This window comes from Danio rerio, chromosome 15 (assembly GCF_052040795.2).
Source record: "Danio rerio strain M-AB ecotype USA chromosome 15, GRCz13ab, whole genome shotgun sequence".
NCBI classification, from domain to species: domain Eukaryota; kingdom Metazoa; phylum Chordata; class Actinopteri; order Cypriniformes; family Danionidae; genus Danio; species Danio rerio.
In genome coordinates, this window is record NC_141035.1 from 25243822 (window position 1) to 25269935 (window position 26114).

Genomic DNA, 26114 nt, shown 5'->3' on the forward strand with positions numbered 1-26114 from the left:
TCAAATCTTTCTTTTCTGTCTAGGTGATCTCCTACAGCCTCTAATATTCAGGTCTGGACACTGTGGAGGCCATTTCATCAGTTTTTTTTTTTTTCCAAATAGGATTTCACTGCAATTATTTATCATGCTAAAAATTAAAACTATTACCACTAAAGTCCTTTCCAGAAGGAATGGCATAATAGATTAATGGATTAAAATATGCACCTTTCACAATTCTATCAATTCAGAGATTATTCCTAACAACACTGGTAGAAATGCAGCTCAGAGCAGGACAAACAGCCTCTATCCAATATTGTCTTTCACATGTCTAACAATTAAACCAAAATAATTCAAACTTTAACTAAACTCCTATCCTAACAACCTGTACATCAACTGAAAGATAATTTATTGACCCTGTATACTGTAAATCTCAATAATAATAAAGAATTACAAATAAAATTTACACTTATGACTGTTTTTTGTTAAAGGGTCACATACAGTATACCATCAGTAAAACAATTGATTTAATGTTGGCCTAAAACATTTGCTCTGTACTATATACACTATATACATTTAAAAAATGATGATACTTTAGTCATGTCTCAGCTAAAAAAAATACAAAATAAAAAATAAATCTAAGAAAGATTTGGTTTTGACCCCTTAAATTTTGCTAATGTTATTGTCCTTTTTTATTTAGTTATTTAGTTATTTAGTCTGCATGTAAAATGTATACCAATATAAATTATTAAAGTCACCATAATTTTGACACTTAACACATCCTCACTTAAGTTTTAATCAATGCAAAAATTATTTTGTTTACCATCAAACAATCTGCACATGCAACAGAGAAAAAAACCTCAAACTGGTTTGAAACCACTCAAGGGTCAGTAAATAATGACAGAATTTAAATGTTTGAGTGAGATATCCCATTAAAGCATTTTGGCAAGTGCAGATCTAGTTTGATTTTTAATTCTGTTTGTTTAACAAGGAATAAATTGATGGCTTCTCTACTCACAGCGTCTCATTACAATGGCCCTTGCAGTAAATTCAATTCTCTCGAGAGGAAAAATGTCTATTTAGTCTGATTAGCCCTTAATAAAGTCTAAGCTTTTGACTGACATATAGAGCTGATCGACCTCCAGTAAACCGACAAATACGATACATGGAAAAACAGCGAAATTAAAATAAAGCTGAACAAACACTTTAATTAAATTGATTAGATAATATGCTGATTAATTTATTAATTTAACTGTGCCAGTGGTTTGTCAAGTCATGATTAAACATGTAATGCTATTTTTAAAAAACATAATTCTAAGTACCAAATTATCAAGTTCAATTGACAGCTCAAAACACAATGCATCAAAAATATGGCTCTTGAAATGCAAACTGGAGTTTCGTTGTGTGTGTGTGTGTGTGTGTGTGTGTGTGTGTGTGTGTGTGTGTGTGTGTGTGTGTGTGTGTGTGTGTGTGTGTGTGTGTGTGTGTGTGTGTGTGTGTTTGTGTTATCCATGAGGTTCGGTTTTTGTCACTAGAGCTTGGCATGTGTAAACCGATTTAGTCTGCTCATGAAATATTAACATTTCATAGTCTTAACTGCATTTCTGCTGCTTAAAGAAGGGGGAATTTATAGCCAGATACTTTCACTTATGCATTCATTTTCTTTTGGCTTAGTCCCATATTTATCAGGGGTCGCCACAGCAGAATGAACTACCAACTATTTCATCTTGCAGCAGATGCCGTTCCCGTACATTACGACCAGTTTACTTAATTCAGTTCACCTATAGCGGATGTCTTTGGACTGTGGGGAAAACTGGAGCACCCAGAGGAAACCCACGCCAACATTGGAGGAACATGCAAACTCCACACAGAAATGCCGACTGGCCTCAGCTGGAACTTGACCCATATCGAACTTCTTGCTTAAAGGTGCCACCGTGCCACCCCAGATATTTTCATTACACAGAAAACACTTTAAAGCCTTTTTTACACTTAGTCACTTTATGTATCTTTACTTGATCTAATTAACCAACATCTCTTTATTCAACTACAGGTTTTTTTGTATTTTTGTAAATCGATTATTCGAATTATGATTATTTGCATGATTACCACCAGTTAATTTGAGATTACCCTAAATCAGGGATGTCAAACTCAACTCCTGAAGGGCCGCAGCAAGAACTTTGCAACGCAACAAACTACGAAACTTCTCATGTGCGCTTGCTTTTCCGGTCTGGTGCATTCGCGCACATATGAATGGAAGTCTTTGGGGAGAAAAGTGCAGTGTGACCACAGCTTAACCTGTAGCTTTTAAACGAGACGGAGGGACTCAATTAGTTTGATCTGGTGTGTTTAATTAGCTTTTGAACTAAACTGTTGAGAGCTTCCGCCCTCCAGAGTTTAAAACCTGTGCCTTAAATGAATACCTTAATTGATACCTTAAATAAATTTAATGATGCATTTGGAAACTACATAACAACTTATCAGGTTCTTAAGTTGACGCAATACAAACTAAAACATATCATGGGCTGCGTCGTCTTCTACTCAGTAGGTACTGTATTTTAATTTACTACTTGACCGTTAGAAAAGTTGTCTAAGCAGTATGAATGCGAGTAGTATGAATGGAACTGGGACATACTACATTCTCCATTTTATCAAATCACTATTATTTTCACATCATCAGCAGCACGTGTACTATGTTGAGTGAAAAGCTTAGGTGCTGGCTCCAGACCGTACAAAGTACAGATGCAAATACAACGACAGTGCAAAATCCAGACAGTGCAACATACAACTGCATACTTCCAAAAAAAAAAGGACAGGTCAGGATAATGTAAGATTGACAGTGATATGTACAATGAATAGGTGTCCACATAGTTGTAGTCAGTGTTGTTTCAAGTATGATTTGGTTGAAGTGCAGTGCATGCTACATATTGTTGGTGTGTTAAGTGTTCATCAGCATGATAGTCTGTGGGAAGAAGCTTTCCTTCAGCCGGCTGGTGCGTGATCGGACGCTGCGGAACCGTCTGCCTGAGGGTAGCAAAGAGAAAAGTCTATGGCTTGGCTGGCTGGAGTCGCTGATAATTCTCTTGGCTTTCCTCATGCACAGCCTGGTGTAAATGTCACATGCTCCTCCTGCGCCAGTTGCGTCGCTCCGCTCCCATTCATGAATTCTCTCTCAGTTCATCATAGGATATTGCAGCATGCATTGGATGTGCACTTCAGTATCTCAACTGAAGTAATAAGTCATTCGGTCATACTGTTTTTTGAATTCTATGAATTCAGACATACTACTCAGCTCGCATACTGTTTTTAGCGTACTATATAGTATGAAAGTATGCAATTTGGGACACAGACATTGTTTTATAGGAATGCACCAAAATGAAAATTCTTGGCATAATGAAAGACATGGCCAAATACATAGTTTGTAAACATTTTTGTATTACACCCCCCCCCATATTTTTTGGTAATTTTTCACCATAGATTACACAATGAATGAAACAGTCACACTCTATTTTCACAATTTTGTCTTGGTTGTCAAAGAAAACAAGTACACATTAAAGTATTTAAAAAAAAAAACTAAAATGAGTGCTGTTTAAAATGAATTTGCGCTAAATTGTTAATTTTGGCAGCTTCATTTTTACTTAATATCTAATCTTAAGTTTTACATGTGCAATAAAGGCCCACTGATGACGAAATTCAAAAGTTTAACTACTGGCATCTGATTGCATAATTGCTCTAAACTCTGTCATATATCATGAGAATTTCTTTGAATGGCAGTTTTGTTAAATGAACATGGGTCTCGGTTTTATGGTTTTCGAACACTAGGCTTTCTGTGGTAGCCTGTTGGTGGAATGCCAGAGCCGTTACGCAGCTGTCTGTCTGAGAGAGAAGAGGAATCTATACTTCTGGCTGACACAAACACAACAGCACAGCAGTGCATTCAGGCTCAGGAGATTGGCTGATTCATAACTAATGAATATTTTCCAAGCCTGCTCAGGTTGCACATTACTCTTCAGGAGCTACTGAACCAGTACTGGTTAACCCCCGCAAGAAATCGACTCTATTTTTTTCTTGACGTTTCCTCCACTTATTTTGCCAGGGAGGCGCGGGAATAGATTTAAATATTGTAAACTGTGTTAAGCTGAGCTGAGAGTACTACAATCTAATTGGCAGCTAAAAGGCTTATTGGCAGATCACAAAGGCTGACAATCGTAAGCTCAGAAGTCTGCTCACAGCAAATGGTCTCTTGTCAAATGTGCGTGTTTGTTGTGGTGCGGAATGCCCGGTCAGTGAAATAAAATGCAAACTAGCTCTTTCCAGATTACAAACTATTCAGTATGTTTGCCAGTAATGTGAAACCTGTACTTCCTTTGCTTTTCTATGTATGGTCCAATCACTTATAGCACAATTCATGTGTACTTGGTATGTTGCGACCATTAAAATAAATGTTGTGTATGGCTGACAGTATATCATTTCAGCATTGATATTGCTATGTGTGCATCCGCAATAGTTGCATTGCAATATATGCAATGTTATAGTTGACCAGGAGCTACAGAAATGTATTTTATTACTGTATTTATATGGAATTTATGCCAAAAAATATTTATAAAAGATATTTGTTTTGTTTCTAATCAAAATATTTACATTTCAAAGCAGAAACAAGATTACTTTGCCCACTGGCCGATAATTTTGGTTGTTTCAAAATAGGGCTGCACGATTAATCGAAAAAAGATCACAATCTCGACTCGACCCTACATCTTAATTCAGCTTTTCTACAATTCAGCCAATTATATTTTCAAAGTCAGGAGAGAAGCTTAAAGGCGGCCGCACAGGTCCTCACAGGAACATGAACACCTTCAATTGCCATTAAAAGTGTCACATACTGTATTTATAAGGTATAATTCACTCAGAATTGTGATTTCTTTGTCATGTAATGATTTATTTGCGGCCACAAAATCACACGTGAGCTGACCACGAGCTACCGAGAACGCGTGCTACTTTTGACGGCTACTTTAGTGAACAGAACCTGCATTTGCTGTAATTAACAAGTTAGAACGTTGTAAATAACGTTTAGTTTGTTGCACAGAGCGATCGTTTGAGAGCTGCGCTGAAAGAATGATTTTCATGTGTGTGTTTTATTACAGTGACGGCAGTCATGAGCCGCACTGGGAAGTGAAAGTGAAACGTGTGCGCACATCATTTAAATAGTCATAATGCATTTTACAATTATGATTAAAGCAAGCATTTAATATGTTTTTTTCTTTCATAGCTTACAAAGTGGTGTGCATGAAAATAAATGTTTTACAGTGTCAGTATTACTCTAGCGTATATACTGTTGAATATAATGCAAAAATGTCTGATTTTATCAGTGAAACAAATGGTCTAATAATGCTGACAATGAAAAATGACAAACATGTCTTAAACATAATAATTCAACTTTATAATTATGAATAGTTGTATTCTGATGTCATCATTTTACTGTGAATTAACAAACAGGACATATTGAAAGTCTGTTCAAGTCCACCATAATGACTGTACAACATTTAGCATTTTAAGCAACAATAGAGGTACACATAGGTCTAATTTTATTAGTGTTGTTTTACCATATCATCACTTTAGAATTCTAAGGTTCTATCCTGACATTTTTGTAAAAATTTATTTATTGACATTTTTATTAAAATTATTGTTTCCATTTTAAAACTTAAAAAAAAAATGTTGCACACATACTGTTTGCTATATGAATTGCTTTGAAGCTCAATATCTCAAAATCATTCAGAACGCAGATAGAACCTTATAATTCCAAGGTGATGATATGTTTGAGAATTAATGATAATAATAGCCTACTCATATTAATCTTTATTTTACATCTAAAAAATCGTGATCTCGATTTTAAGCAAAAAAAAAAAAAATCGAGATTCACATTTTAGCCAGAATCGTGCAGCCCTATTTCAGAAGTTGAAAATAAATTCAGCTCAACTTATTTCTAGAGCACTTTCAACCAACCACAAAGCGTACCAAAGTGCTGTACACAAAAACACATAATACATGCAAACATACAAAGGGCCAAAATACATAAACTCACAACACATGGATAAAAGATAAAGAAAATAAGTGTGTTTTCAGTGACCTCTGAAATGACTCCAAAATAGGAGATGTTCTTAAGTCTTGAAGCTGCAATCGAAAAAGCTACATCACCTCGACATTTTAAGCGTGATCGCGGAACTGTCAAGTAGAGTTAATCCTTCAAGCGAAGAGATCTCACGGGTTGATGTATATTAACTAGTTCAGAAATATTCTCAGGGGCAAGGCCATGGAGGGACAAAACATAATTTTTTGCTTGGTCTAAGAATTTTTAGATATTTGGAGAAACGCGACAAAGCAAAGTAAGAAAAGTATTTTTCCATTGTGATTATTCCGTATCTGTACCTGAATACTGTTAGACTCCCCAGAAAACTGTGAATTAGTGCTATTCAAACTATTTCATGAAACTTTAATCATATCACAATATTTAGCGCAGAATTTTTTTTTAGGATTTCTCCAATATCTTATATTGTGTGAAGTTGACAAAACCGACTTAAGTTGCAGGGGTATATATTTGGCAATTGTCAAAAATATCGATTTTTTTTTTTAAATGCCAAAAGTCTTTCAAATATTACCTGAAGGTCATGTTCCAAAAAAGATTTACTTTGTGAATTACCTACTGTAACTCAATTTTTTGCATTACAGTTCAATTAATTTAGACAAATTGAAAGGGGATTTTCTCAAACATAATAACATTTTTTTGAAACCTTACATTCCAGATTTTTTAATAGTTGTATCTTTAACAAATGTTGTCCAAATATAAAATAATGGGAAGTTTGTTTAACTTTATTTACGATGGTTATGTGGTCCTTGATCCCATTTAGTTTTCAGGAAAATGCAAACAAGTCACGTCTTTGAAGCAGCTACATATCGTCAATATGCATTTCTTACAAAACTACAATTCAGTGAGGTGAAGGTTTTGACTCTGGAAAGCACAAATTGGTTGGTCCATTTTATTACAGAGTGACAAAGAAAAAATACTTCCCAGCTTTCTTATGATGCAGTTGATTGTGATTGGTATGAATAGCTCCATAGAGATCTGATTTGATTTAAGAACTTCATTGGGTTGTACTTCATGTAAGTTGTGATGTTTAGAGTGAAATGGTCTTAAGGCAAGCTCTGAGCCGACTTCTGAAGATCAAAGCGGCAATACGTCACGAATATGTCTCAAAAAAAAGATACTGCAAGGGTTTAGGTTGTCAATATCGGCCCACACATTAGTTAAAGTTAGTGTTTGGTCCACACAAGCAACCCAATCAAACCTAAATCCAAAAACAGGATTTAAGAAATATCCATGAAAATATCCAACAGGATTTAAAAAATGTCATATTCATGTTACTTTTGAGAACTAGTGAGGTTTCTTCATCTCTACCTTCTGCTTGTGGTGTCAATGATGCTCCTTTCACATTTAGCCAAAGACTCAAACTCAAATTGACCCTATATTAGCATTTGTAGACCCATCACTTGGATAGTTACAATGTCAAGCTTAAAATGTCTTGGGTCAAAAAGTCATTCTCGTGTTCACTGTGTTTATGTGGAAGAGACTATTAACATTAAAGTATCAAATTTGGTTTTCCATACAAACCATTTAAGAAAAAATACTAAAAATAATGTAACCAAATCCGTTGTAAATAATATACGTTTTTTTTGTGTGAATATATTTCTTACTTATTATGTGTGTAATTTGCTGGGTTTATAGCAGCATATTGACTGGTGGTATTGTTTGTCTAGGGCTAAATTACTGTAGTGGTAGTAAATGTGCTGTTAATGATGTTTACATAAATCATTCTAATCAACCATCTTTACTTGATTTGTGTTGGTAGTAACACTCTGTGCCAATACAGGCTCATTGGAAATTAGTGCTTAACATACATGTACTTAAACATACAGTTGAAGTCAGAATTATTAGCCCCCCTTTGATTTTTTTTTCTTTATTTTTAAAGAGCCCATATTATACATGAAATAGGGTCATATTTTTTATGTAAGGGTCTCCAACAACAGTCTAATATGCATGCAAGGTCAAAAAACACTTTTATTATCTTGTAATCTGCATTTAGTTTTACCTAAGTATCCCAGCGACTCCCATATGAATCGATCAGTGATTCATTTATTCCCAAACCCCTCCTTAGCACGAAGCTAATCTGCTCTGATTGGACCGATTACAGTCTGTTGCGATAAGTCGATACTGACTGCCTTCAGCGCAAGACATAGTGAAATGCCCAGCAGCTAATCAACAAAATAAAATTAGTCACAGTGCATACACGCTTCATAGTGTAAGGCGTGGATTTTGCCTGCCAGTGGGTGAATGTAAATACAGACGATGGACTTGAAAATACTGACGACTAACTATTTTATTGAGCAAAAACTCCAAGAACTGGCGAGGAGATCTCCTAGCTTGTCACACTCTGCTCTTTTCTCACACACACACACACACACACACACACACACACACACACACACACACACACACACACACACACACACACACACACACTCACATTGTGAGCATTGACTATTGTTGTTAGTTTCAAAAAACAATTTTTTTGCAACTTAAAGGAATTTTTAGATGCCTTTCTTTTATTTGAAAATAAAATAAGCCACTGCACTGTTCATAGCATGCTAGGATTTTGGTGCATATGTGATTTTTGTTTTTCAAATGTTACCTGAATCATAGGTTGACCGATGAATTTTAGTGTGGAGGTTCCTTTTCTGCTGGAGCTACTGTTGCCCTAAATAAATTTGTAAAATAGTTGTGAAAAACATGTAAAAAAAAAAAAAAAAAAAATGTTATATTTACCCAAAAACTTTTGTTTTCAAGTGCACTTGGTTTATTTAAAAGTTTGTCAAGATTTCTCATGGTGGTAAAGCAGGTAGTCGCTGAGATTCCAGTGCGTTTGTTGATGCCTGGTTTGAGCTTCTCCCGGGAGAAACGTCAGTCTATAGCAATTGATGATTGCCTCCTGTATTAGTAGGCAGGGCTTCATTCACTATTTTGACTCTTCCCCATTCAAAACTATATTAGTGACATGTCTAATGTTTTCATAGTCTTTCAAATACTGTAGAAATGGTATAACAGAACATTTTATTGGTTTTAAAAACTTGACTTATCCAAACCACAGTAAACCTATATCCAAGACTATTTATGGTCCCATGACTAGTGCTCACAGTGCATTTTACTTTAATGTTTGCTTTTGAAAACACTATTGGTTGTGTTTAGGTCAGTGGTTCACTAGAAGCCCTAACTTTTTTTTAGACGTGTGCAAGAAGGGCATGTATCTGAAACATACAGCAAAGCATATCCAAAGTAATGTATACTATATGTTATGTAGATTATAGTAGTAAAACAGTAATGTGTAGTACACTATAGTATACTATAGTATTAGTAATGTGCTATGAAACTTAGAACAATGTATTTTATGTTTCCAAAAAATGCTATTCTAAGTGCGGCACCCTGGAGATACCACTGCTCTGAACCTTTGCTTCACCAGACATCGATATCAACAACAATATGACGTTCGCCGAAGTACACCAAGAACTATGAACATCAACTCTCCAGTCAGGATCAGTTCCCTCAATCAATAGGAGCAGGTTTTTTTTGGACAGGGACAAAGATAAACAACCCTCCCTCGTGTTAGATGGGCCGCAAAAACAGCTCTGGCAAAGGCTCTTATGATCACAAACATCATAATGCAGTCTCAAAGCAGTTTGCCCCGACAAGGACGACCATGACTGATTTTCCAACTCAAGAGATCCTTTTCAGTACCAGAAGTGTCACCTCTGTTTTGTCCAATTCATTTCTCATCACAGTCGTATTTGCGCGTGCTGCACTGCATCTTGTCTTATTGGCGGTAGAATATTGCTGAAATGCGGAGATCATTTATGGCTAACGCTCTGCAGCCTAATGTGCATCTGCATTTTGCCCCAATGCATCATCGCTTCAAATGGAGCTCTTGATTGATGGTCTGCGCCATTCCGAATGCCATCCATCTGTAATAATGCATCACCTGTTGCGGTCTGGTTTGCAGTTTCTATTTGAAATTATTCTGCGATAATGAAGTGCAAATGCCCTTGGTTCTGGCATGAGATTGAACTGCCTCAGTATAACAACCTTTCTACAGGCAAATCATCTCCTTGGCCCCTCGCAGCTGAGTTAATAAATCTAGGGGCTATGAAAAGACCGTCAACGGATTGTCTTTTGCCACCGATGATGGATGAAATTTCACAGTGAGCTCCAACTCTTCACTGTAACAAGTCGGTGTGTTTGATAAAACAAGAAATATCTGCGCGCCATAGAAGATAACACAGGAAATCAGATTCATCATCCCGGGAACAGACGCAGACTACATCTGTTTACCAACGCATGGGTTGTCTTAATTTCTTTTGGCACAAACTTATGTAGCTTGTAATGGAAAGGCAGTGACTTAAGCAGTAGATTTAATGCTCGCATTCTGTTGCTTTGGCTTCGATGCCAGGGGAATCAGAACGACGCCTCGAATATACATTTGTTGTGTAAAAAGATGAAATTTCATATCATTTGTGGTATAACAAGCAAACATGGGATATATGACATTTCAGATTTAATTTCAGCTGAGTACAGAATGAATCTGCTGCCTCACGAGCTGCGTTTCAGAGAAAAAATCCATTAGAAGAAAAGTATTAGATAACTTTCAAACTTGGCTCACTTAGATATGCGTAATGCGAATCTTAAATCACTGGCTCGGATCATGCAGTTACTTCTGATATGAGGTTAAAAGTGTCATTACATCTTTGGAGATTAAATGTCTGTGCTTTCTGTTCCTTCACTGACAAGGTGAGTGTGTGTCTTTATGACAGATGAAGTGGATATGCGTTCGTACATTTCATCAAACTTGCAGGTCCTCTCCTCTTTACAGATGTCAGATGTTTCCTTTACGAGGACGTTTCATGAGAATCCCAGTGGGAGAAGGCCATTGACAGCATACCTAGAGGAATAAGTAGGCCCACGCAGAAGCCGAAATGGATTTAACCCTCATGACACAATCAGATTCTGTAAACTATTTTCAGATTCTGGGCCCGTTTGGATCAGAAAAATCATAATGGAGTTTAAAGCACATTGCATCTCATCAGCAGCTTCTCAGTAATTGAGTGTATATGTGACTTCATGGTGTTACCAATGATATTACTACACATTACTCTCTCTCTCTCTCTCTCTCTCTCTCTCTCTCTAAAAAAATACTAATAAGATAAGAAGTTGGTTAGAATTAAAGTATTTAACTCATTGAAATTAACGGAATTCACTTCCATGTTTGCTCAAAAAAAAGTCCAGATTTGTGAAACCGACATTCTTATTTTTTAAGAAAACAACATTACTTTGAAATGTTTGATAATGATACTAAGTATAATTTGAGCCCTTCCTGGGTCAGTTGCCATTTCTGTGTGGAGTTTGCATGTTCTCCCTGTGTTCGAGTGAGCTTCCTCCGGGTGCTCCGGTTTCCCTCACAGTCCAAAGACATGCGGTATAGGTGAATTTAATAAATTTTAACTGGCCTTAGTGTATGTGTGAACTAGAATATATGGGTGTTTCCCAATGATGGGTTGTGGGTGGAAGGGTATCCGCTGCATAAAACATATTCTAGATAAGTTGGCCGTTCATTCCACTGTGGTGACGCCTGATTAATAAAAGGACTAAGCCGAAAAGAAATTGAATGAAAATTTTCATTGTCAAATTGTCAATGAGCATAAATATTAATCAACAAAATTCAGTCACACCAATCATTTTTGGGGTAAAGCAAAAAACGAAAAGGCTAACTACCGCTAACTACCGTACATAATATGATGATTTTTTTTGAGACTAATATGACTTCAGAGATAATTTCACTTTTTTTTTGACACTGCACTGACGACTCACAGCAGGAAGGTCAAAGGTTCGAGCCCCGGCTGGGTCAGTTGGCATTTCTGTGTTGAGTTTGCATGTTCTCCCAGTGTTCACTCCGGTTTTCCATACAGTCTAAAGACATGTGCTATAGGTGAATTGAATTGAAAATAGATTGTCCATAGTGTATGTGTGTGAATGCAAGAGGATTGCAGCTGGAAAGGCATATGCTGAAGCAAAATGATTTGATGAATGAATTTGTGACAAACTACTTCATGCCTTCATGAGCAGAATACAAAGTGTGTCATTGTTACGGTATATATTTTCAAACATCGCTGCATGAAAACTAGAAAAAAAGAAACAAATATTAGATGCATTTTTTGGGATTTTTTTTTTCAAAACTGCCAGAAAGGACCTGATTGTATTATGAGGGTTAAATGTCTTAGTATAGCAGAAAACCTTATTAAAAACTATAAATATTTAATAAAACAAAATGGATGGATTTTTAACTTCATTAATCTTGTTCAAATTCTGTCAGTGATTTGACTTAATTTTTTAACTTCTATAAATGAAGACATAATTACAAAGATTCATGTCATGTTTTTACTTGCGTTCTGATTTGAAATTTTGCTTTATTTTTATGCACTAATAGAAATATTCATTTATTCATTTTCTCTTCAGCTTGGTTCCATTATTAATCAGGGGTCGCCACAGCGGAATGAGCTGCCAACTTATCCAGCATATTTTTTACGCAGTGGATGCCCTTCCAGCCACAACCCAGTACTGGGCAAACACCCACACTCTCTTGCATTCACACTCATACACCACGGCCAATTTAGCTTATTCAGTTCACCTATACTGCATGTCTTTGGACTGTGGGGGCAACCGAAGCACCCAGAGGAAACCCACGCCAACACAGGGAAAACATGCAAACTCCACACAGTAATGCCAACTGACCCAGCCAAGGCTCGAACCAGCGATCTTCTTGCTGTGAACTGATTATACTACCTACTTCACCACCGTGACACCCAGAAATATTTTAAATTGTAAAGAAAATATAAACTTGGTTTTGTTTATCAATAGTCAGGCTGGTTGTTTAACCTTGGAGGTGGGAGAAACACTCTAAAACTTTCTAATAAACCTGTTTTTTTCCTGACTGGAGACACTCTTTCTTGACGCTGACCCATAAATCTGCAGAGCTTTCAAGTCATCAGTTTAGCAGAGCCTCCTTCTGCCCCCTTTCCCCACCTCGTCTCTGGGAGTTCAAAGTATGCATCTCTGTTGGAATGACAGGTCGCATGATTGCTGTATGTTTGAAGGAAAAGGTCACATGGCTTGACATCTGTTCTTATTATCCAGCTGCGAACATCGACGTAGGGACAAAATGTCAAGAAAACGTGGATTAGCTCTGGCTAAGAACGTAAAGGGCTCTGCAAGAGCTACGTCTCTATTAAAGGCACATCATAAAAGGCAGGATTGTTGTGTCTCAACCACAGATGCGTATCTTCTCCTCACGACGATTATGCGTCCATTTAGCCTAAATCTAGCTCTCGGCCCGTGGAGATTTGTCCTCGCTTAGCAGAGCTCCAGCCTTGCTGATTCACAGGCTCTTCTACAGGGATGCTGACACACAAACTATCGAACACCTGCACTGCTCACTGACTCAAGGTTTAGAAATGCATTAAATTTTAAATACATCATTAAGGGCGGTGGGACGAATGAGAGGCCTCATTAATTATTACCTGCATAGAAAAAAAAAACTTGCATTCTCCAGATCTCTTGTTTGTTGTTATTGACAGTGATTAATAATTTCTGCACCACGCACACAAGTAAAATTATCATTTATTGGAGTCTAGTGCGCACGGTTTAACTATTTCAAGAGGTAATTGTATGGAGAGCTGTGGTGGATGTGAAGAGAAAGAGCCTTTGATCTCATGATAATGTGTGAATTTCCTTTTTTGGGCAGTGCATGGAGTAAATGAAAGAGCTCCCATCTCCCGCATCCTTCATCTGCTGTGCAAAGAGTTTACTGATGCTGCTGACAACCTGCTTGCTCAAATATGAATTTCTACTCACTCTCGTGATTCATTTTGGTCAATTGTTATTCATCCGTGATTATTCCGCTCAGGCTGAGAGCGTGTTCACAAAACCATGTGGAGTATGGGAAGATGTGATTAATGAATTACTCATTGGCAGCAAACAGCGATGCTTTTGTCTAATGCAGCCGATCAGAGAGCACGTTATGTTCACCTGATGAGAAATACGGGGGAACTTTGGCTCACATACAGCATGACAGAGCAAGAAAGAGAGGAGGCTATTTTTTGAGGAGGCTGCTTTGGTGCTGGGAACCGATCGCTGGTTCTCACGCATTTTTGATTTTGTTTTAAAAATATTTGAACCAAATGATTTTCCCGAATGAAACTGGGTTACTTTTAGGCTGAATTACTTACATCTAACAGAACAAAAAAATAGGCATTTTTTTCCTGCATTATTCAGTGACTCAAAACCAATGGAGCGAAACATACAGCGCAAGCCAGTTTGATTCCCAAACAAACAACTCGTATGAATCGGTTCTTTTCAGAAAATGGAACAAAAAATTATGCATTTAAGCCGTTTTTTTAAGACGAGCAGTTTTTTTTTTTTGCCTTCACTAGCCTAATTTTTGTGGCGACTTTATTCAGTTAAAAGGCAAAACTCACATATTGACGTATAAAAAGCTACATTCATTAAAATCGGTAAACCTTTAGCACCATTTATTCCAGATATTGGTAAACTGTGTAATTGATATTTACACAGGTAACACTAATTTTACCTCGTAATCCTGCTTGCAAGCTCCATTGCTGTGTGACATCGTGATGAATCAAGAAAGTTCCATGAAAAATGAATAAACCAGTTGGGTCAAAATAACTCAACTCAGATGTTCAAAGGATAGAAAACCCCTTACTGCCTTCTCAGTTGGGTTGACCAGGCATGGGTAACCCAACTGTGTGTTTGCAGCACTCCAGCCCAGCTGTTTTAACCCTGCCCAAAGATGTGTTTACAGAAGTAACCCTGCATTTTTTGTGTGTGAGACGATGCTTATTATATTTTAACATTAGGAGAAAGAGAAAATAAAGTGAAACATGTAGGTATGACAAAATGAACAGGCCTACCAATGGTTCCTGTTGACATATTATATTATGAACCAAACTCATCACATCAGGCTGAATGAACGGAAACTGTAATTTTTTGAGTCATCTAATGGATGACAGGCTAATCGTGTATGACTCTGAATGGACTAAAATGTAGCCTGTGCTCTATTTTTAATTTATAGGCCAAGCAAACTACATTTAACGATTTAAAAATGTTGTTTTCTTTGTTTGTCATTTTAATTAGGCATATTAGTCTCGTGGTCTAAACACTTCAACAAATGATTTTATTTTAGGTGATCTGCTGCTAAATCTAACTTAAATTCATTGTTGAATTCTGTAATAGACTGTTTTGAACAGACTGCTGAGGGCAGTAAAAGCAGCTAATATTCTCTTAATATTTCAGAGGAATTCTCGCAAGTATTTCCTCCGCAAAAGTACTAAAAGATCTCTTAATGGAATCGTCAAGGTAAACGAAGAGCCCGAATCTCTCAAATCTTTTCGATTCCCATTCATATAGGTATTTTAACGGTCTAAGTCGCATTTTAGTCGTAAAGAAATCCCACACAGCCAGAAAGATGCACTGAGCCGAGTGGGAGACCGTGTATGTGTGTTTGCGCGTGTGTGGAGAAGAGAGTGAGAGCTGTTTCAGTGCAGGTCCTGAGGCAGAAGACTGAGGAGAGCTATCGGGTTCTTATCACACGCGTTCAAAACCTTTATTCAAAGCTACTCATTTCTGGAAAGAGGGAAAAGCAAAGTGAAGAAAAGAGAGCAGAAGAAGAACGCCGGTCGATGCTTGACTTAATTTGACACGAAAGAGGATATCTGTTTCATTTATTTCTCACTGGGATGCGGATTTTCCTCCTCCTTTTCTTGACAGCGCGCGCTTGCCCCGCATCTCTCGCATCACACGGATATATACGGAGAAAAAAATAAGATGAAGTGGCCTTCGAAAGTAGTTTTTGACGGCGTGCCGTCCGCTAAGGCTTCGTTTTTTCTTTAATCGTGTTGAAGAGCGCTGCACCGGGCACCACAGAACAGCGGGAATTGACAAGGCACGCGCGCGCAGTGCTTATAAAACAACAGCTGATCATTAAAGCTCATATTAAGCCAAATAAAACACTCGCAGAAGAATAAACAGCGGTGATTTCGTTGCTCCGAAACCGAGGAAGCATTAATAAACGACGAGCTTAAAACAGGTAAGACGATTCGCTTCATTGCTTCATGCAGGTCTATTCTGCCTTTAGTTTATTCAACATGTGATGGATAGGTTTGCATGGGAAATTGCTTTGGATCCCGAGACTTTAAAGCCGTGTTTGGATGTACATCATTCTGATTCTGTGGACACACGGCGTGGGAATCATTGATGTTGAATCAGCCTGACAAATCGGCTAGATAGGCAGAACTTAATAAATTATTACATGCAATTTCAAACATTTAGAAGCTTTTGTGTGCCAAATGCACATTGAAGTAAATTGTCACAATTGTTCTGCATTAGTCACAGCAACAATTGATAGTCAATGAACACTGCATGATTTGCATGATAATTAGGTCCCCTTTTTTGGTAAATTATTTATAACTTAAGTCCCTCTAGTTTAATCACTGGTTACTTTTTATGATAATTACTGCTTTATTATTCTACACGCATTTGGGATTATGAGACCTTGTGAAATAGAATGTGAGCCTGTGATGCAAGAAACTTAATTGTGCTCGTGACTCCCCAAGCATACACGTAAAGTCAAACATTAAACCTTAAATCCAACGAAGTCACCCTAATCTCAGCTATATGTGAACGATAAGGGTTACGGTGCTTCTCTGTTTTATAGAAGAAATATGTGTACACAGTGCGTTGGATGTGCAACATGTGTGTCTTGAACTTTGCAGCATCTCGATTCAGCCCTTGAACGGAATGATTTGATTAGTGGATGATCTTAAATCCACCTTGATGGCAGATGCTGAAGTAATCTAATGTCTTTGAGAGCTTCGTCGGTTGTGTTGAAGGCTTTTGGCTGAAGATGTGGGTGAAATGGGTGTCATCTTTGCACCCCCTGGTGGTTAATGGCAAGCGAGTCTGGAAGTAAAAAGTCTGCTTTAATGTCACAGTCATTATTTGCTCTCACTGTGAGCTTACTTATCTTCGTTAAATGGAAACACCGTGTTTTACAGAAGCCAAATTCTTATGCAAAGCTATAATGTTCACTTAGTAATAATAGTGGCTTAAATGGGGAATTTCCCACACTGTATGTCAACACAAAATCTCTTAAGGCTAGAACTATGGGGTTGCTCTCTTCTTTTATAAATGCAAGGATTCCTGAATCACTTAAACTGCATCTCTGTGACAAATCTGTACAAATCATGCCATCTAAAAGATTCCTTCACTAATTTGCTTATTATCTGGTGGATACATTGTTGTGCCATTAGGTGGCGATAAGTGAGAGTCTTATGTGTGGTTTAAATGAGTCATGGAGTCATTCACTCAACGATTCCTTATCAAACAAGTCTTTATTTATTCTGAAAATATGCATTTCCATGTAAATCTAGTAAGAGAGAGGAGTAAAAGATCATTTTAGTTATCTGCACCAATATAATATTAATGATAATAATTTACACATTCCACATGGCATGTGTTATACTTTTCTGTACTTCTCCATACTACAGTTTTTAAACTTCTGGTAAAAACTATAGAAATTTAACAAAGTTTAACTAATCATGATTTTCAATACAGTTTTATGACATTTCGTCATTTATAATTTTTTCACCTATACTGCCTAAGCTCCTCATGATGGCTGTGAAGGGGGCAATCATGAGCACATTCTGAAAACTAAAATGATAAATAGGACACCCATATGATCTTGTGGACTTAGTATATATATTATAGGTGGGCATAGATTAATTATTTTTAATCTAGATTAATCTCACTGTAGTCTTGGAATTAATCTAGATAAAAACGGCTCATTTGAATTCTGCCGAAGGCATTCAGAATATGTGTGCTACCTAAATAATAAGTCTTTGAGAACAGGTTTCTCAAGTCAGGTGGCGCATTAGAACAGGGGCCCATCTCCTGTTTCCAAAATGCATCACAAACTGCTTGAGAAACTGCTCTACTATGATAATTGGTGATGAAAATAAATGATGTTCAATAAGATGTACTTGTGTTAACTGTTTATTCAGTAAACTGTAGGTCTACGTGAGCTCAAAACAGCAATTTTTGATCACCTTAATCCGACTAAAGTCATAACTGAACTAAACAGAAATGGAATTAAGATGTGGAGTATGCATATATTAGTGGCATTTTTTAAATAAACATCGCAATCAAACTATTACCGTCATGTAGGACTTTTCGACATATTTTCCATGAAGATCCACACACATGGAGACAAACATACATATATATATATATATATATATAACATACATATATATATTCTATGCTTCATGGGAATGGGTGTGTAGAGTTCTTGAGCTTGTTGTATTTAACCAAGTGTGCCGCAAGCCTACTTTCGAGTGAAGGTTTCGGCCGTTAGATCGCCCCCTGGGGGCTGGCTGCAGTACAAGTCATAAAGCCCGCCTCCTCCGTGTTAATGAAGGAGACTTGAGCCCAAATAAAAAGAAAATATTACACTTGCAATAAAATGTCCCGAAAGATAGTTCTGGTCGATTAAGGCACTGGTTATTGTGCTAAAATAGGTGCAGATCTTCATTTTTGTAAACAGTTTGTTTTTAGCAGTAATTTAATGCTGGGCGTGTCATCGTGATTGACAGCTGTGATTGACAGTTTCTCAAAGCGCGGCGTCTGAGCTTCGGCAGGAGACTGAAGTAGACTGAAATGTTATTATTCGATTTCTGTGTTATTTTACCATGACAAAATGAGTTCAGCAGTAAACTATAGTTTCTGACATACATGATCCTGGTGGAACACTGTTTATTCGCTAAGTTCAGGGCTTTTTTCGGGCTTTATTAGTTTGCTGATACACGCCTAGCCACCCAGATAGCAAAACACAGTTCCGGCTAGATTCTCGCCTGCCGGAGACTTATCTCTTAGAGCTCAGACTGACTAATGTTACCTCTGCTGGACCTACTCCGGATGCCTGGACTCACTGCCCGATTCCAGTCCGAGTCAATCGAGCCAGATGCGGCGGCCGAGCGAGCCGGCGCTGCCGCATGCGAGCCGGAATCAGCCCGCGACGCCGCGAGTAAGTTGTGCGCTGCGGCCTGGAGCTGGTGCGATTGAATATATAAAACCCTCATATTTGTTAACGTTATTACATCCATTTGTGTTGATATGACAGCAAACGCATGCTGAGAAGTTCGGGGGGCGTAGTTGATTTTACATAAAGCGTTTGATTGGAAGCTCGACTACGCTCATTTTCGCGGCTCCTCCTCTGGCTCCATCAGACAATCCTTCTGCGCATGTCTGGCTCCAATTTCAGCAGTCTTTTGCGACAGTTTGTGCCCGTCAAGCAGGCGTTTTGCCCTCAAGGCGTTCAATGGGAAAAAGGGCTGTCGCGTCGTCCATATTTTTTACAGTCATTGTATTTAACCTATTTATTTATTTATTTATTGGCAGAATTATCGATAATATTGACTCCAGTTGAAACTCCACATTTAATTAATACAACATTTTAAAAAGTTTCAATAAAAGTGTACTGTAGTCAACATTTGAAGTGGATCAAATATTTTTTTCTTCAAATTGTCCTAAAACAAGAATGTGTGTTGTTGAATAGTTTTGGGAAAACTTTGATTAAATTGATTTGTATTCACTTCAAATGTTGACTACTGTACTACTGCCTGACAACCTTGTAGTTCACAAGACATCTTGATTTAATTGTTTACACATAATTATAAGGAATCATTTCTCCAACAAATACCTGAATTACTAATTCATCTGACCACAGTACACATTTCCACTGTGTGATGATCCATCACTGATGCCTCTGAGCTTAGAGAAGTTGACTGCACTTTTGGACACAGTTAACATAGGGCTTACTTTTGGCACAGTACACTTTTAATTTGCATTTTTGGTGTTTACACCGTGTGATTTTCATCAGATCACTGTTGTTTTCACTTTACATGACTATCTGATAGCATTCAGTGGCTGCTGTGTTCACATTGCACAATTTGCGACAGGAGCTTATACACTGCGGCTTGACCTTACTATAGGAAGAATTGCTGACAACTCTGTCTGGCTCACAAAGAACATTTCACAACCACACACCCACTTGACCCGATAAGGGAATATTGCAAGATCTTCTGTAAAATCAGAGGTCTCATGTGAGACTATAAGGGATACTCTGTTGTAGTAGGCTTGACAAAATAACAAAAAGACATGGGTGCTCCTGCCTAGGTTTTACCAAACATTCAAAAAGAACTGAATCCATCATGTTGTGTATTGGCTGTAGGTCATCAATGTGTTTTTCAGCCAGAATTCATTTTAACATTGTACGATTTGCATTGGATTGCAGACAGTTCCAGTTATTTACAGTAGCATGTCAAATATATGCCTGTGCTGTGATTCTCTATGATTGCATATTTGATCATTTGCTTCGTGACTGCCAGTTTTGTGAATGAGCAGAGATTTGACTGCTATTCCGGGCATTTGCTGGGGATTTCACAAAACCTGTCAGTGAGTGAAAATCAGGGCTAAAATCGTGCAGTGTGAATTTGGCATTAGACCATCCAAGTAGAACCCTGGAAACGTTTTTTTTTTTTTTTTTTTTTTAGCTGTAACCATGCTACTTGAATGTTCATAAAATGGAAGTCAACAGCTACGGGCACTTAGAGAGTCAAAATAGCATATGCTTATAATAATGATAACAATATTTATAACTCTGGTCTCAAGTGATACATTGAGATCTCATGAAGGGAAATGATTAGTCTAAGAAAGTAACTGAATGTTATTTATAACATTATTATCTTTAATTCAAAGCTTTGGCAAACATTCCTAAGCACATAATGGTACAATAAATACAGAGATAAATAGATTAACTTCATAAGACCTCAGTAAATTTTTTGTACCCATGGGTATTTATTTATTTTTGGTATGAAATGAGTGGCCCAGTGGTAAGCACTGTCGCCTCACAGCAAGAAGGTTGCTGGTTTGAGTCCTAGCTGAACCAGTTGGCGTTTCTGTGTGGAGCATGATCTCCCCATGTTCGTGTGGGTTTCCTTCGGGTGCTCCAGTTCCCCAGACAGTCCAAAGACATGCGCTGTAAGCTAAACTGAATTGAATAAACTAAATTGGCCAGTGTGTGTGAGTTAGTGTATGGCTGTTTCCCAGTGCTGAGTTGTTTCTGGAAGGACATGTGCTGCGTAAACCTATGCCGGAATGATTGGTGGTTCATTCCGCTGTGGTGACATAAAATAGAGACTAATCTGAAGGAAAATGATTGAAAATGAGTGTTTTTAAATGCTTTTTCTTATAATTAGTCTATTATATATTTTGATTTTTAAAGTGCTGGTAGCTGGAAACCTTCGGTAAAAGTCACCTCCATCTTTGACCTGAGGGTGAGTAAATTAACCACAAATTTTTATTTTTGGCTGAGCTGGCCCTATTGTTATTTCAGAATTGTTACTGAAAGATTGATGACATTAATTAAGTGTGTGCAGTATTAATACTTTTAATTCAGCCAAGCCCAATGGATTTGACCTGTAAAAGCTGTCATTTATGTGTGAACATGGCCAAACAACCAAAATTGTATTACTGTATATTGGTAATAAAACACTGGTAGCAAAATTCGAAACGTTGAGTGTGCAGTGTTCTGCTATAACTCAATGGAACAAAGACATTCACTTTATCTCATTTATTATTTACTGGCATATTTATTCTGCATCTAATAAAGTCTGCAAAGTAAAGTTTGCTGCAGGCATGAGCATGCTTGAATGGGTTTCCAGAAGGCCTCTTTTATCGTGTTGTTGTGAAATTGCTTCTACGTACATATATCCTCTTTTATTAATTTGGCTGCTGAAATGTAAAAACAGCACTGGATTTGATACTTTATTTAAAGCATAACATTATATTTTGAGCTTGTTTTTCTGTCTGACTATATATGGGGCAGAACTCCTGTATGTGTTTGTCCGTATATTGACCCCTGATTTTGGAAAGCTATTGTCTATGCAATTCTGTTAATGGTGTTGAAGTCACTTGCAGTTTCTTCTTATTTTGAACTTACTATTGATTTTCTGCCAAGTTGGTAACAAGCATGCACACAACTTTATTACATACAATATCATAAGCTTTTAGGCACAGTTTTTACAGTACAGCCTACACAGCATATTGTATAATGGGGGAAGTGATATAAATACTTGGTAAACGAAAAACAAAACAATCTAAATCATTCCTATTACACATCATATACACCCCCTGGCCAGTTTATTAGGTGCACCTTACTCATACAAGGTTGAACTCCTTTTTGCCTTAATCCTTCATGGCATGGATTCAACAAGGTACTGGAAATATTCCTCAAAGATTTTGTCATGTTCCTCAAACATTATGCAGTTGCTGCAGATTTGTTGACTGCACATCCATGATGCGAATCATTCGTTCCACCATATCCCAAAGCTGCTCTAATGGATTGAGGTCTGGTGACTGTGGAAGCCATTTAAGCACCGTAAACTCATTGTAATGTTCAAGAAATCAGTCTGAGATGATTTGCGCTTTATGACATGGTGCGTTATCCTGCAGGAAGTATCCATAAGAAGATGGGTACACTGTGGTCATAAAGGGATGGACATGGTCAGCAACAATACTCAGGTAGGCTGTGGCACTGACATGATGCTCAATTGGTACTAATGGACCCAAAGTGTGCCAAGAAAATATCAGAAAGTAAAAAAAAATAAAATAAAATAAAACACAGAATAGCTTAAGGGTGATTAAATTATGGGGTAATTTTCATTTTTGGGTGAACTATTCTTTTAAATATAAAACAATGCATATATACAATAATACAGGTGTTCAATCTAATTAACTAAAAACAAAAAGCAAAAATGAAACAAAAGGAAAACTATAACCCAGAAACAGAGCTGACACACTACAGTTCACCCCCCTCCCAAAATGATGCGTCCTGCTCCTCACACAAAAAAAGGGAAACAACTGAACAACTTTTACTTACAGCTACTTTAAAGATGCAGTTGTGTCTCCTGGCAGTTTTGCTTTTTCTTTTTTTTCGGCAGTGGTAGCAGGTCTGCTGTAATTCAGTGATATCACCAGCGTGTAATCATGGCTAAAGGTGGCAAGAATATTTTCAGCTTTTACTCCAGTCTGACTGTATTTGGAGCAGAACTGTTTGTCCAAATAATGACCCCTAATTTAGGAAGGCTTTTTTTTAGGCATTTCTGTTTGGTGCTGCTATTGGAGCCAAAGTCATTTACATCTTTTTTTTATCAGAATTACAATGAAGTTTTTGTTGATTTTTCTGAAACATTGATATATATGTAAGCAATATCACACTTCATATCGGCACTAGTGTGAGGTGCGTTGGTGCCTTGAGTGTATGAGTGTAATATTGCGTTATACAACAGTTTTACTGCATAATAGTGTATCTAAAACAGAAAATCAAACTAAGTCTAAACTTTTTTTTGTATGAGGAACTACTTTCTTCCGCCATACCTTCATACCTGCAGCTGACGTCAGAACAGAAGAAATCATTACTTCATAAACATCCCTTTACAGCTAGTAGTTAAATGATTCTCTAGTGTAAAATCTAAAGTGATGACAAAACAGTTGATATTGCCTACATTTTAAGATTATAAGGCTGAACGAAATGAAATGCCATCAGTCTACAGAGATTTCCCTGTATTTTAGTGTTGCAATCGAGAGATCACAATAATCAACCCCAAAAAAGCCAAAGTAAAGCAAACTCTACCAGATTATTAAGGTATAAATACAGCACTACAACATACAAAAGAGAGAGAGAGATCAGCTTAAAGTATCACCTGTTTTATAATTATTTAGTCAGCTGTAATTAGAATTGGTTTTCGCAGAATTTTTCTTCTCTAAGGATTTATTATGCTGTCTCTGTCATCTTGTGGCAGAACGTCAACCCTCTTTGCTCTGCTCAATGGCAGGCTAATGGCCACCGATGTGCTGAATTGTAAATATTTAAATTAGACACTGTCCTAAATAAACTGCATTGTTGCAATCTAAACAACTACATTATCACCTAAAAATCCTCAAAAGTACATTTAAATTGTCTAACAGCTGTGTCAATTTGTGTTGGGACAACATGAAGGAATTGTGTGGAACCCTGCATTTTTGTAGCTTAAATCTCTTAATACAATTCTGGAATTTTTTTTGGGACAACTTAATTATTTCATGTTCAATCCACTTACACAAACATAATCGATTTGTGTTAGGACACCCCAACATTTTTTATTGTGTAGTATAATGGGGAAATACAGAGTGACAGAGAAAGAACAGTACAAAAAGGCCAAAAAGGAATATATTTTAAAAATATCCATAACAAGGATCAAAGGAAAGGATCATGTATTTTGTGAACATCCCCTGGTTTCTTTTAGTTACAGCTTCTTTAAAGATGCAGTAGCATCTCTTGGCATTTTTTTTTTTCTTTTTGGCATTGGTAGTTGGTCTGTTGTAATTCAGTATTATCACCAGCATGTAATTATGGCTAAAGGTGGTTCAGTCAAGTGCTTTTGGAATGGTATCTGTACACTGATTTGCATTTGTTTTCACTGAAAGCCCCGTCCCAGTGGACAGAATGTGCACAGCAACTGAACAAACACGATTAAAAAGGGCACATAAAGGCCCACACAAGTTTGGAGTGCGAGTTTGTGGCTGGTAGCGCATATGTATATGCACCTGACAGAAAGCAGAGTAAGATGCATGATCTCATTGGACGCCTGATCAGTTGATGGATAGGTCACGGAGAAGCGCAACTCTCTGTTGTAGTGAAGGTTAACCAACATGCTGTGACAATTTGTCAGTATCGGTGAGGTCGGTCTCCACAGAATTGAGACAAGGGCATCATTCAGCACTTTTCTGTGTTGTTGAGGGCCACTCACAGGATATTTGCCAATCTGTGCAACACCCATGAGGCCAGCCCTTCACAAACTCAACACTCAGCCCATTTTCCTAGCTAATCAAAACCCTTTTTTTTCTGCACATTAAGAGACTTGAGAACAGTTGTGAAACAAACATGCTTTTGTGATGGTCTAAAGTTTGTTCAGTCGGAATTTTTAAGAATATACCAATGAGTTATTGCATGATAAAATTATTTATGATTAGAGAGTTTGCTAAGTGTATAGCTTAAAAAGTTCAAGACACCCTGGAGTACTTTTATTGAGATTTGAACAGATTTGTGTGTGTGTGTTGAGTATCAATCTGGGGGTGATCAAAATCGGTGATGCAGCGCAAGTCTGCTAGTGGAGTGATGACTCGTCACTTTCTCATTATTATTCAGTGCAAAATTTTCTTATCCTATGAGAAGACCCTGCTTCTTTATTATTCTTGAGAGCATGTGCTTTCCGATGGCAAGACAGACTTGCTAAGCTGTAAGACCCAATGACGGGATGAGACCACGCTTGCGAACAGTACAAAGTATTTAGTCATAAAAGAAGGATTGTATGTGTTTGTTTCCATGATTCACGGATTTGTCGCATGTTTTTCCCCGTGATGCTTTCAGGGACGATAAGCTGTTGTTTTTTTTGTCAGGAGAGCAGTACGAGCAGTATGAGAATTTGAGAATGGTGGACTTTTATCAGTTGAGTTTGTTACCATTTAGACACACAGCCTTTATCCGTACTGCTGTGTTCGCCTATTTTTAAAAATCTCCAGATTAATGACCCTGGAACAACATTACAATCAGCCAATCAAAATAAGGGATATGTTTACCTTTTATGTAAAGTTGCGGTTACGTTTATGGACTTCTTTGCGATTGTTTACCAACTATTATTCCCCTCTGATTTTGGGAGTGAATTATAGTTATGGTTTTAGGGGTAGGGATTGGGTGTAGATTACATTTTCCAATAAAAAGGATGTCTCAGGATCAACATAGATGTTAATCTAGGATTATTAATTTATAATTTTTTTTAACAAAATTAAATGGATTAAACATAAAACAATAAGTTGC

At 37.3% G+C, this 26114-nt stretch overlaps 1 protein-coding gene across 6 annotated transcripts in view; it reads left to right on the top strand.

Moving 5' to 3' along the window:
* The window catches only part of grik4 (glutamate receptor, ionotropic, kainate 4), a 647123-nt gene that overhangs the window by 15965 nt on the left and 605044 nt on the right, over positions 1-26114 (top strand). For 2 of the 6 annotated variants that reach the window (XM_087284132.1, XM_087284136.1), the window contains exon 1: positions 15681-16229. The exons of the other annotated variants lie outside the window; for them this stretch is intronic. The gene's annotated coding sequence lies outside the window, so the exon portion shown is untranslated. Of the gene's footprint in view, positions 1-15680; positions 16230-26114 lie in introns of those variants that run through there. 6 annotated transcript variants of the gene reach the window in all.